Source organism: Pan troglodytes, chromosome 4, assembly GCF_028858775.2.
Source record: "Pan troglodytes isolate AG18354 chromosome 4, NHGRI_mPanTro3-v2.0_pri, whole genome shotgun sequence".
NCBI lineage: Eukaryota > Metazoa > Chordata > Mammalia > Primates > Hominidae > Pan > Pan troglodytes.
Window position 1 is genome coordinate 57,300,272 of NC_072402.2, and position 11,800 is coordinate 57,312,071.

The 11,800-nt window shown below is 43.3% G+C and overlaps 1 pseudogene; it reads left to right on the plus strand.

The window, feature by feature from the left end:
- Positions 1 to 2,531: 2,531 nt before the first annotated feature.
- On the plus strand, positions 2,532 to 11,508 carry LOC100608481 (pre-rRNA-processing protein TSR1 homolog; annotated as a pseudogene).
- Positions 11,509 to 11,800: the final 292 nt, after the last annotated feature.

Sequence of the window (11,800 nt, forward strand, 5' to 3'; positions counted from 1 at the left end):
AACCCCTAGTGTGATGGTATTTCACATGGAGCCTTTGGGAGGCCATTTGGTTGAGATGAGATCATGAGGATTAAATTCTCATGATGGGATTAATGTCCTTATAAGAAGAGAAAGAGATGGGAGCTCACTCCCTCTCTGCCATGTGGGAACACAGCAAGAAGGTGGCTATAGAAGGAGGCTATCTGCAAGCCAGGAAGAGAGCCCTTGCCAAAATCCAACCATGTTGGCACCCTGATCTCAGATTTCCACTCTTCAGAGCTGTGAGAAATACATGTCTATTATCTAAGCCACTGCATTCATGGCCTTTTGTTATGGCAGCTGAGCTGATTAAGACACCCTCAAACTTCCTGCAAGAACAAAACCCTTAACTCCAAAATGGAGGAAAATGTACCTTTGATAAAATTTTCCTGAGCCACAAAGATTAGCAATATGTGTCTCCTTTAATTAATTAAACCAGACTATCTAAAACTCACATATCCCAGAACACCAGGATCTCTGTAAACTTACGATCTGAGAGGTCGAGACCCTCACCCACACAGACTGCCTAGGCACAGGGTACCAATATTTCTCAAAATGCTGCTCCTTGACCACCTTTATCAGAAATTACTCAGAGTGCCTGGTATAAAAATCAGACATCTGTTACTGTATACCTGTATACTGTATACCTGTTACATTTAAAGTGATTGTCAGGATCCTAGAAGTCTGTATTTTACCAAGCTCCAAAAGGGCATTCTTATGAGCAGTAGTATATGAAAACCACTGACAGATATACTGGTCACTACCACCCCCATTGAAACCACCTTTGCAAAATTATGATGGTAAGAGAAATCTGACATAGCTGACTCCATCTTGCTTCTAATCTCTGGGCTGTCCTTATTCATTCCTGCGCATAGGCCAAGCTAACTTTGGAAGGAATTTAGTTTATGGTTTACCTTAAAGCAAGGATGACAATAGCTGTTCCCAAAACTATCCCCTTCTTTTTGGGAACAGAAACTGCCTGTGTAAAACTAAAGGAAGGCCACAAGATAGCCTGAACTCTGCTAAAAGTGGGCAGAGTGAAACAATAACCAGCCATTGCAAGAAGTCACAATATTTGTAACTTCCCTAATTGCCCCTATAGATAACATCACTAGAGTATTACCTAAGATGGGTCTTTTTTTTCAGACCTTTGCATTCTGGTGACCAGCTGACTCTACCTGGACTGGTGACTCATGACTCAACCGGTCCTGAGGCCTCCACCCAGAAGCTGACTCAGTGCAAGAGGACCATTTTCCACACCTCTATGATTTCATCCCCAACCAATCAGCATTTTCCATTCCCTCTCCCTCTTCCTGCCAAACTATCTTTGAAAAACCCTAGCCTCTGACCTTTTAGGGAAGCTGTTCTGAGTAATAGACTCCCATCCTTCTGGTTTGGCTAGGTCTGCATTTATTAAGCTCTTTCTCCACTGCAATAGCACTGTCTCAGTGAATAGGCTCTATCTGTACAGCAGGCAAGAAGAACTCATTGGGCAATTACACTATCCCTTCCTGAATATCCTACTACAAACTGGGACTCAGATAGCCATAGAGAACTTTCTCTAAATCTTTGCACTGAAAACATGGTCCGTGCAGTGCAGCACTGCATCACTAGGGACCTTGTTAGAAATGTAGAATTTCAGGCCCTAGCCCAGACCTCCTGCCTCACAGTGCATTTTTCCATTAGAGTTTGAAAGCAGTGCTCTTCTCCTGGGAACCTAGGCTGCCTCCAAGAGTCTAGTGAACACTTTCAGGCTCTGCCAAGATGTTCCTACTGTCAGGATTTCAAAATCGAGTTAAAACTGAGAGAAAAACCAAGGTGAGTGTAGAGTGATTCCCTTTGGTGCCTGCTTTCAAACGAGAAGCTAACAATGAACAGTTAGAAAGGAAAGTAATGTTTTCATGGTCAGGGTGACAAGCCTTGTCTTTAAACCTCTTAGATGCCCATTTTACCCTCATGGTAGAGACTGCAAGTTGTCCCCTTCTAACCAAACTCCTCTGCTTTCTTCATAATAGAATCCCTTGTATTTCACTAGTGCTTAATGTCCAAAATAGAGACCACATTACTAGTCTTCCCTGAAAGTAGGATATCTATGTGTAAGTTTTAGCCAACACTATAAAAGCAAAGGTGCTTCTTGCAACTTCTAGGAAGTGTCCTTGTAAGAATAGAATATGGCTGGGCGTGGTGGCTCACACCTATAATCCCAGCACTTTAGGTAGCCAAAACAGGCAGATTTCTTGAGCTCAGGAGTTCAAGACCAGCCTAGGCAACATGTCGAAACCCATCGCTACTAAAAATACGAAAATTAGCCAGGCATGGTGGCACATGCCTGTAGTCCCAGCTACTCAGGAGGCTGAGGTGGGAGGTCACCTGAGCCCAGGAGAGGTCAAGACCGCAGTGAGTCGTGATTATGGCACGGCACTCCAGCCTGGGTAACAGAGCAAGGCCCTGTCTCAAAAAAAAAAAAAAAATGAAATATACCTTTCTTTCCTCCTTGCTAGAATGTAGACGTGATGGCTGGAGCTCAAGCAACCACCTTGGACCATGAGGTAGAGAAGCCACAAGGTGAAAAAGTGGCTCCTGACAATGTCATGAACAGGATACTTTCCTCTGAACTTCTTCAATTTCTATTTTGTTTATGCCATTTTATTTGGGGTTTGCCTTCATTCTCAGCTAAACCAATCCCTAACTGATATGTATCCCTTTTATACCATAACATAATTCAGGCAACATCAGCTGCGTGATGCTTGTGTCCTCAAAAAGACTGAGCATCTTGATCAAAAGAAAGAGTTCCATCATTCCGGGAGATTTAGTATAATTCTAGGTGGCTGTGTCTCCCACAAAGTAGTAAATGAAAAGGCACGCAGGAAAGGGGTAAGGAGCAGATTTTAAAGATCTGGCCAGGCACGGTGTTCATGCCTGTAATCCCAGCACTTTGGGAGGCTGAGGCGGGTGGATCACCTGAGGTCAGGAGTTCAAGACCAGCCTGGGCAACATGGTGAAACACCATCTCTACTCAAAATACAAAAAATTAGCTGGGCATGGTGGTGCATGCCTGTAATCCCAGCTACTTGGGAGGCTGAGGCAGGAAAATCACTTGAACCTGGGAGGTGGAGGTTGCAGTGAGCCAAGATTGCACCATTGCACTCCAGCCTGGGCAACAAGAGCGAAACTCTGCCTCAAAAAAAAAAAAAAAAAAAAAAAAAAAAGATCTACCCTATTCTTCTACATAGTACACAGGGCCATGTTTAGCCTTTCTGTTGCCATAGATACTCCAGAAAGAACTTCATTAACCCTCTTGAAGCTCTTACCAAGATTTATTTCTGCTTGCAGCTGGGAATTCTAACCTATTTTCTCTTATTGCAATTCAGACAAGTCTCTCTTCATCATCTTCAAGTGGAAAAAGAAGTATAGGAATTGTCTGCTACAAACCACATTTCAATATAAAATCCTCTGTTCATCCATTACGCAAACTCTTATTTCAGGCCATACTATGTGCAAGTCACTGTGGTAGGCTTGGGGTAGAGTGACTTCTTTCTGAAAGCTGTTTTTGATTATTGTTTTTGCCTCTAAAAGCCGAAGCCCTGACTCCAGGCAACAGGCCAATTATTCCAAAGCCAGGGTTTGGACCTGAACCTTAAAAACATTACTCAGGGATTAGACCCTTCTGTAAATCAGAAAAATGTGATTGTTGGGTTTAGGGTTTTGGGATACATAATTACATCTCTTCTGTTGCCCCTCAAACTCCTAAATGACTTCATGAAACTCTTATAAATTACCCTTCTTTAATAATGCAGGACAAATTCTCCAAATGGATCTATTCATATTCTCTCTCTCTCTCTCCCTCACCCCCCACCCCACTCTCTCTCCTCCCAAGATAAGGATACACAGTAAAGAACTTAGTGCATTTCCTGGCTCATTGTAGATCTTCAATAAATTGAACCCTAATCCGACTTCCTTCAGTTTTATGCTTTATATTCTGTATTCTCTCTTGCAACTTACCATTTAAGAAATATTTTTAAGAGTAGGAATTATTACTCTTTTGTTACTTTCTGTAATTTTTTGTTACTTTTTCTATTTGATTTCCTAATATTACTGCAAATTACCAATTATACACATTGATCTTCAGGAGGTTTGTCCAGAAAGCACCATAATTCAAAATACAAGGCAATCCTTATATGACGAACATTTATCATTGCTATACGTTCCTATGGTTACATTTGAATGTGGACGTGCCTCTTCTGAAACTGTTGCAAGAAATTACTTCAATTAAGTCAGACCACGAAGCCATGAATATCTGCACCAGAAGCAACTGGAAGGCTGGCCAGCTTCCCTAGGGTTGTGGTTTGGGTTAAAAGGGAGAAATCCAACTGACACCCTGTTAATGGGGTGTGAAACTGGGATGCTTGTGCTAACCAGGAGTCAACCTCCTTCCCAGACGCAAGCAAATGGAGCTGCCTTTTACACAGCTTGCCTCACCAATTCCCTGGCAGCTAATGAAATATTTTTATTTAAAAGAGCTTTTACAGAGCCAATAGATGTGGTTGCTGTCAAGCATCCACAGGATAATAGGAAATAGCAGTAACTAAGTGGGGCACCCTGCGTTCAGCGAATCCAAAATTATTCCCCAGGGCCAGGCCCACCTCCTGCTTTCTGGGTGGACTGGCTTGGAGTAGATCAGCTCTTACACCTGAAACTTGACCCCCCTACTTTTCAGCCTGGGACAGCTAGGCACATAAGCTACTAACACAAGAAGTCTCCATTAAAATCCTGAAGGTAGAATTTCAGTGCATGTCCCCATAACTAAAAGGAACAACTGGGGTGATTTTCTGAAGGCAACCCTTTGTATAAACAATTTAGACACACTTAACAGCACGTTCACTTATGAGAAATTCTCTTATTCATTCCCTTTTTACAGTTCTGAAGTTACATGCATAAAAAGAAACAGAGCTTTTTCCATTCATCTGGTTTGATGTATTAATTTTTTCTTATTCATTCTCACAACATCCTGTTGGGCCTACGCTGCTAAGAAAGTCTCTTACATATTTGGGGTGTGTGGGGAGGGGGCAGGACACTGGAAAGGGAGGATGTAGAGAAGCTTGTGATGAATTTTAACAGGAAATGTCTTTAACAAATGAAACCTCTCTTCCCTTGCTTAGTTCTGAAATGCCTCTGGCTTGAAAATTCCCCATATGCTCGTTATTTATGTACACCACGCAAAGTCTAAACAAAGAGCTCCATTCTTGATCCCCCTACACAGCCTGGAGCAGCTAGGAAATTTTCCACCAGAGAGATATAGGGGGATCCGGAGCAGAACCACACCAAGGGTCACTGTACAAACCGTTACTGGCAAAAGCCAAATATAAGGCCGTAGGGACAATGTGGAGTAGATCCACCTGCCAGGGAAAAGTTCGTTTATTTCCAGTAAGTCCAAACCTTCAAGTTGGTGCCTGTATTAGTTTGCGATGGCTGCTGTAACAAAGTACCACAAAGTGGTGGATTAAAACAGCAGGCATTCCTCGTTTCACAGTTCTGGAGTTCTGGAGGTTAGAAGGCGGTGAGGAAGAATTTGTTCTCTCTCCTAGCTTCTGGTGGTGTGTTGGCAGTCCTTGGTATCTCTTAACTTGTAGAAGCATCGCCCTGATCTCTGCCTTCATCTGCACGTGGCATTCTCCCTGTGTGTATGTGTCTGCATTCAAATTTCGCCCCCATGCCCGCCTTTTTTTTTTTTGAGACAGAGTCTTGCTCTGTGACCCAGGTTGGAGTGCAGTGGTGCAATCTCAGCTCACTGCAAGCTCCACCTCCCAGGTTCACGCAATTCTCCTGCCTCAGCCTCCAGAGTAGCTGGGATTACACGCGCCCGCCACCACGCCCAGCAAAATTTTTTTGTATTTTTCAGTAGAGACAGGATTTCACTTTGTTAGCCAGGATGGTCTCGATCTTCTGACCTCATGAGCCGCCCACCTCGGCCTCCCAAAGTGCTGGGATTACAGTCATGAGCTACCACGCCTGGTCCAAATTCCCCCTTTTTTTAAGGATACCAGTCACGGCAGATGAGGGCTTGCCTTAAAGACTTCATGTTAACTAATAACATCTGCAAAAATCCTATTTCCAAATAAGGTTACCTTCACTGCTGCTAAGGGTTAGGGCTTCAACACATAAATTGTAGGGGACACAACTCAACCTATAACAGTGTCCAACATAAAACATCCTGACAACAAAGCTGACAACCCTCCCAGGGCAGCCAGTGGGAGGGTCACAGATTGGCCTTTCCAAAAAAAAATGGCCAGGCACGGTGGCTCACACCTGTAATCCCAGCACTTTGGGAGGCCGAGGCAGGTGGATCACCTGAGGTCAGGAGTTCAAAACCAGCCTGTCCAACATGGTGAAACCCTGTCTCTACTAAAAATACAAAAATTAGCCAGGTGTGGTGATGCATGCCTGTAGTTGCAGCTGCTCGGGAGGCTGAGGCAGGAGAATTGCTTGAAACCAGGAGGCAGAGGTTGCAATGAGCTGAGATGGCGCCACTTCACTCCAGCCTGCTGGGCAACAGAGCTAGACTCCGTCTCAAAACATTAAAAAAAAAAAAAAAAAGTGGCCACCCTGGGCTTCAAAGGGCAGGTTTCTGAGCTGCAGAAATTCTCAAGGAAGAGCTAACCCCTGAAAGATTCTCTTTGAGAATGAGGAATGAGACCATTCAAGACAGAGTGGCCCTGCCTGAGCCCTCTGGTTCTTCGTTTTCCTGCTTTTCTTTCAGCAAACAGCTGGGCAAAAATCTCGCTAAATCTGATGACAGCAGCGGGACTGCTCTGCCTTTGCTTCCCCTACTCAGAACCGACCTTTTCTGTTGCTTCCCCTTAGACATTAATGGAAGGAGAGAAGTAAGAGATGGAGCATTAATCGCCAGCCTTCAACCACCAGTCTTAATTCAACTTTGCTCCCCCTTGAAATATTTCCTTCCTGTTTCCCTTCTCCCTCTCTCTCTTCCACCCCAAAAACCAAGAATACCATCCATGGGAAATTTTAAGGAAAACTTTAAAGTGAAAAAGTGAAACTTCTTTTTTATGCCTGCATAGTCCTTTGTAGGGACATGGACAAAGCTGGAAACCATCATTCTCAGCAAACTATCGCAAGGACAAAGAAACAAACACCGCATGTTCTCACTCATAGGTGGGAATTGAACAATGAGAACACTTGGACACAAGAAGGGGAACATCACACACCGGGGCCTGTTGTGGGATGGGGGGAGGGGGGAGGGATAGCATTAGGAGATATACCTAATGTTAAATGACGAGTTAATGGGTGCAGCACACCAACATGGCACATGTATACATATGTAACTAATTTGCACATTGTGCACATGTTCCCTAAAACTTAAAGTATAATAAATAAATAAATAAAAGAAAAAGTGAAACTTCTGCAGTCAGCAACGTGTTTGACATCCACGAGTCCTCTCTCTCTCTTGGATTCCAAAGCCCATGAGCCCCTGCCTGTGGTGGCCAGTACTGGCATTCTTTAATTCTGGTTTTGATTGAACTTTCTCAGGCCTCAAGAGAGTAGGCAAGAATTGCTGTGTATAATTGTTTTCCAATCATTTGTCTGTGTGTTGGTTGTGTATTATTTGCTCCCTTCAAAGTATCTGTGCCATCCCTCTGCTACACAGTGGAAAAGGAGGTTCCAGGGAGAGCAGGTGGATGAGCCACTGCCAGAGCTGAGACAGGTGCTGGACTTTTCCTTCTGTGGCCATGCCCAATTCAGCTTTCATCATTGAATCGGGCTGTTGGTTTGGTCTCTCCCATCATTACTGCCCCTAAGGACAGTCCTGGCCTGCAGCTTATACCTGCTCCCGATTCTGCCCCTCCTGTGCCATTTTAACCACACCCTTAGTCCAGACTGTCACCTCCTGACTGAATTGCTATTATCACCTCCACGTCAGAGGGATTGCTGGTTTATTCTGTGGTGTCCCAGCCCCCTGCTCTGGTAAAACTTCTATTTTACCCAACTTACAGTTAGCACCTACCCAACGAATAAGAAGGTAGATGATCGGTCAGTGCCAAGTTTATGAAAACCATCTGACACTTTTTCCAGGCCGTCATATACCTTCAGCATGTGCAGGCCCTGGGAGGGTGGAATCCTTTGCAATAGCAGTTAAAAATCAGCCCTGGAGACATTGAGGGCTGTTTGGTAAATGCATGTTCGTTTTTAGGATACCTGTTCCCTGTTATGATTTAGCTCCAGACTCCAAAGTCTGTTTAGTTGCAGTCTAATGTGTGAATTTAGAGATTCCAGCTTAAGATGGCAGGCGTTATTTTTATTTATTTACCAAATATAGTATTCACCATTCACCTAAACTGTTCTATGTGCTTTACAAATAGTAAATCACTTAAGTCAGCACAACTGTATGACGTGGGTACAAGCATTATCATTCTTATTTTAAAGGTGAAGAACAGGACACACAAAAAGGTTTAGTAACTTGCTGGGATTCAAACTTTGTTAGTCTAATCTAGAGTCTGAACTGTTAATCACTGCACTGAGGACGAACTATAACTCTGCTATGTCAATGGAGCAAAAAACGAGAGGAAATTAAGTTGCAGCTGAAAGGGGAACCACCTGGATGAAAACTCACTTGTTTCCCTTTGAGGCATTTACTGCACTTAAACACAACCTTTCTCTAGCTCAACTGGGCTGGCCAGAGATTAGACAAAACAGTAAATTTTGGCACTGAGGGATAGTTATAGTTATCAAAAAGGGATGCATCCGCTCGATTAGTGGTACTCGAGATAGTACCGGATCTCTGAGTGCTGCTGGGCTAGACTATATTTCCTCTTACTACTAAGAACCTTCATTCTTTCCCTGGTCTTCTGTAGATGGGAATTCTAATATGACAAACACACACACAAAAAAAGCTTGTACAATTTTTATTAAAGAGTATTATTTTAACTATGGGAAGAAAAATAATATCCAAATCTTCCACATTTTATTGTTTAATTTGTAATTATTTTATTGTATATATTTATGGAGTACAATGTTTTCCAATCATTTGTTTGTGTGTTGGTTCTGTATTATTTGTTCCCTTCAAAGTGTCTGTGCCATCCTTCTGCTATACGGTGGAAAAGGAGGCAATGTGATGTTTTGATCTATGCATATGTTATAGAAAGATACAATCAAACTAGTTAACGTATGCATTGCCTCACTAATTTATCATTTTTTTGTGATGAGAACATTAAAACTCTATTTTAGCAATGTTGAAATATGTAATACATTATTGGCCAGCCGTGGTGGCTCACGTCTGTAATCCCAGCACTTTGGGAGGCCAAGGTGGTAGGATCACTTGAGTCCAGGAGTTCAAGACCAGCCTGGACAACATAGTGTGACCCCGACTTTACAAAAAAAAAAAAGATTAAAGAATAAAATGAAATAAATACAATGGGCTGACTCTGTACACGTGAGCTGCAGCATGGCAGCCCACCACTCCAGCCCACTCAAGATGCAGAATAAAGCTCATAAAAGTGGGCAGCATCGGGGTCGGGGATCTGCACAGCAGGATGGCAAGGGTCGTCTAGCACTGAAAACCCTAAGCAAGAAGGTGAGAAAAGAACTCAGCAGAGTAGACCAGAGGCATTCCGCCAGCCAGCTCCAAAAGCAGAAGAAGGAGGTGGTTCTGGCGGAGAAGAGACAGCTGGGTAGCAAGGATGGCTCTCCTCATTAGCACTAGCTGTCCAGGGATTATCTGGCCTCCCACTGAAGAAACAAATAGATGCCAGAAAGAAGCTAAGTAAAGCAGTGGAGAAGCACTTTCTGGATGACAAACTCCTCTTGTTAGACACTCAACAGGAGGCAGGGATGCTGCTTAGGCAGTTGGCTAACCAGAAGCAATGGCATCTTGCTTTTCGAGATCAGCAGGCCTACCTATTTGCCCATACTGCTGATTTTGTTCCTAGTGAAGAGAATAATTTGGTGGGCACCTTGGAAATTTCAGGCTATGTTCGTGGGCAGACTCTGAATGTAAATAGGTTGCTGCATATCATTGGACGTGGTGATTTCCAGATGAAACACATAGATGACCCCATGGACCCTTTCCCTTTAAATCCTACAGTAATTAAATCCCAAAAGGACCCAGACATGGCAATAGAGATTTATGCTATGGATACTGTCGACGATATGGAAGAAGACCTTAAAGTCCTAATGAAGGCAGATCCTGCTAGACAGGAATCCTGACAAACAGAGGTTATCCCAGATCTAACGCAGGGGGAGCAAACCTGGCCCAATGAGGAGGAGTTGAGTGAGACAAAGGATTTCTTGAAGGGAGATTCTAAGGTGGTAAAGAATATGATGATACAGAACATTAGGATTTTATGAAGGAGGAATCTCAGCATGAAAGTGTGAAGATGAAGAAGAGGAGGAATGTGAAACTATGACTACAAGGGAGTCTGTGCATGATGATCTCTCTGATGAGAAGGTGGATGAAGAAGCTGAGGCAAAAATGTTGGAGAAATGTAAACAAGAAAGACTGGAAGAGATGTTTCCAGGTGAAGTGGACACCCCCTGTGATGTGGCTGCCAGAAATTCAGTTTCAGAAATACAAAGGCCTCAAGAGCTTCCAGACATCTCCATAGGATCCTAAGGAAAAATATTGCTCAAGATTGTGCTTGAATATTTCAGTTTCAGAACTTTACTAGTACTAGGAAAAGCATATTTAAAGAGATTGAAGAAAAAGAGGTTGAAGGAGCTGATGTTGGCCAGTATGTCACACTTCATGTCTCTAATGTCCCTGTCTCAGTGGCTGAGTGATTCAGGCAAGGAGCACCCTTGATTGCATTTTCTTCACTACCTCATGAACAGAAGATGTCAGTATTGAATATGGTGGTGAGGCATGACCCTGGCAGCACTGAATCTGCGAAAGCCAAGGAGGAGCTCATATTCCACTGTAGATCCAGGCACTTCCGAGCCTCACCTTTATTCTCTCAGCATGCTGCAGCAGACAAACATAAATTTCAGAGATTCCTGACTGCTGATATGGCCCTGGCGGTGACAGTATACGCACCAACCACTTTTCCTCCTTCATCTTTGCTGCTTTTCAAGCAGAAAAGCAATGGAATGCACAATCTCATTGCTACAGGCCATCTTTTGCTGGTGGATCCAAACAGAATGGTCATCAAGAGAGTTGTCCTGAGTGATCCTCCTTTCAAAATTTGTACTAAGATGGCAGTGGTATGTTACATGTTCTTCAACAGAGAGGATGTGCAGTGGTTTAAACCAGTAGAACTGAGAACAAAGTGGAGCCGCAGAGGACACATCCAGGAGCCTTCAGGTACCCATGGCCGCATGAAGTGCAGCTTTGATAGGAAGCTAAAATCTCAGAACACAGAACTGATGAACCTTTACAAATGAGTTTTCCCCAAATGGACTTATGATCCAAGTGTACCAGAACCAGCACCTTGGGTGAACAGTGAGATTTCTTCAACAGTGCCTCAGGTGGGCATGGAGTAATGGATTTAAAGCGATTCTGTCTTACTGAGGCCAGTCAGCACTCCAAGGATGGGAGTCACAAGTTGTGATTGGGCAAAGTTTATTTTCTATGTCAGCTTGTCAGTCGGCTGCACCATTTTGCAAGAATTTTTTTGGCCTTGATAAAATGTCTCAGTTAAGTATGGAAGTTTTTCTACTACTTAATCCAAAAAGCTATTAAATCTTACTGAAATAAAAATAAATGCATAAATACAATGCATTATTAATAACTGTGGTCACCATGCTGTACAATAGATCGCTAAAGGATATTCCT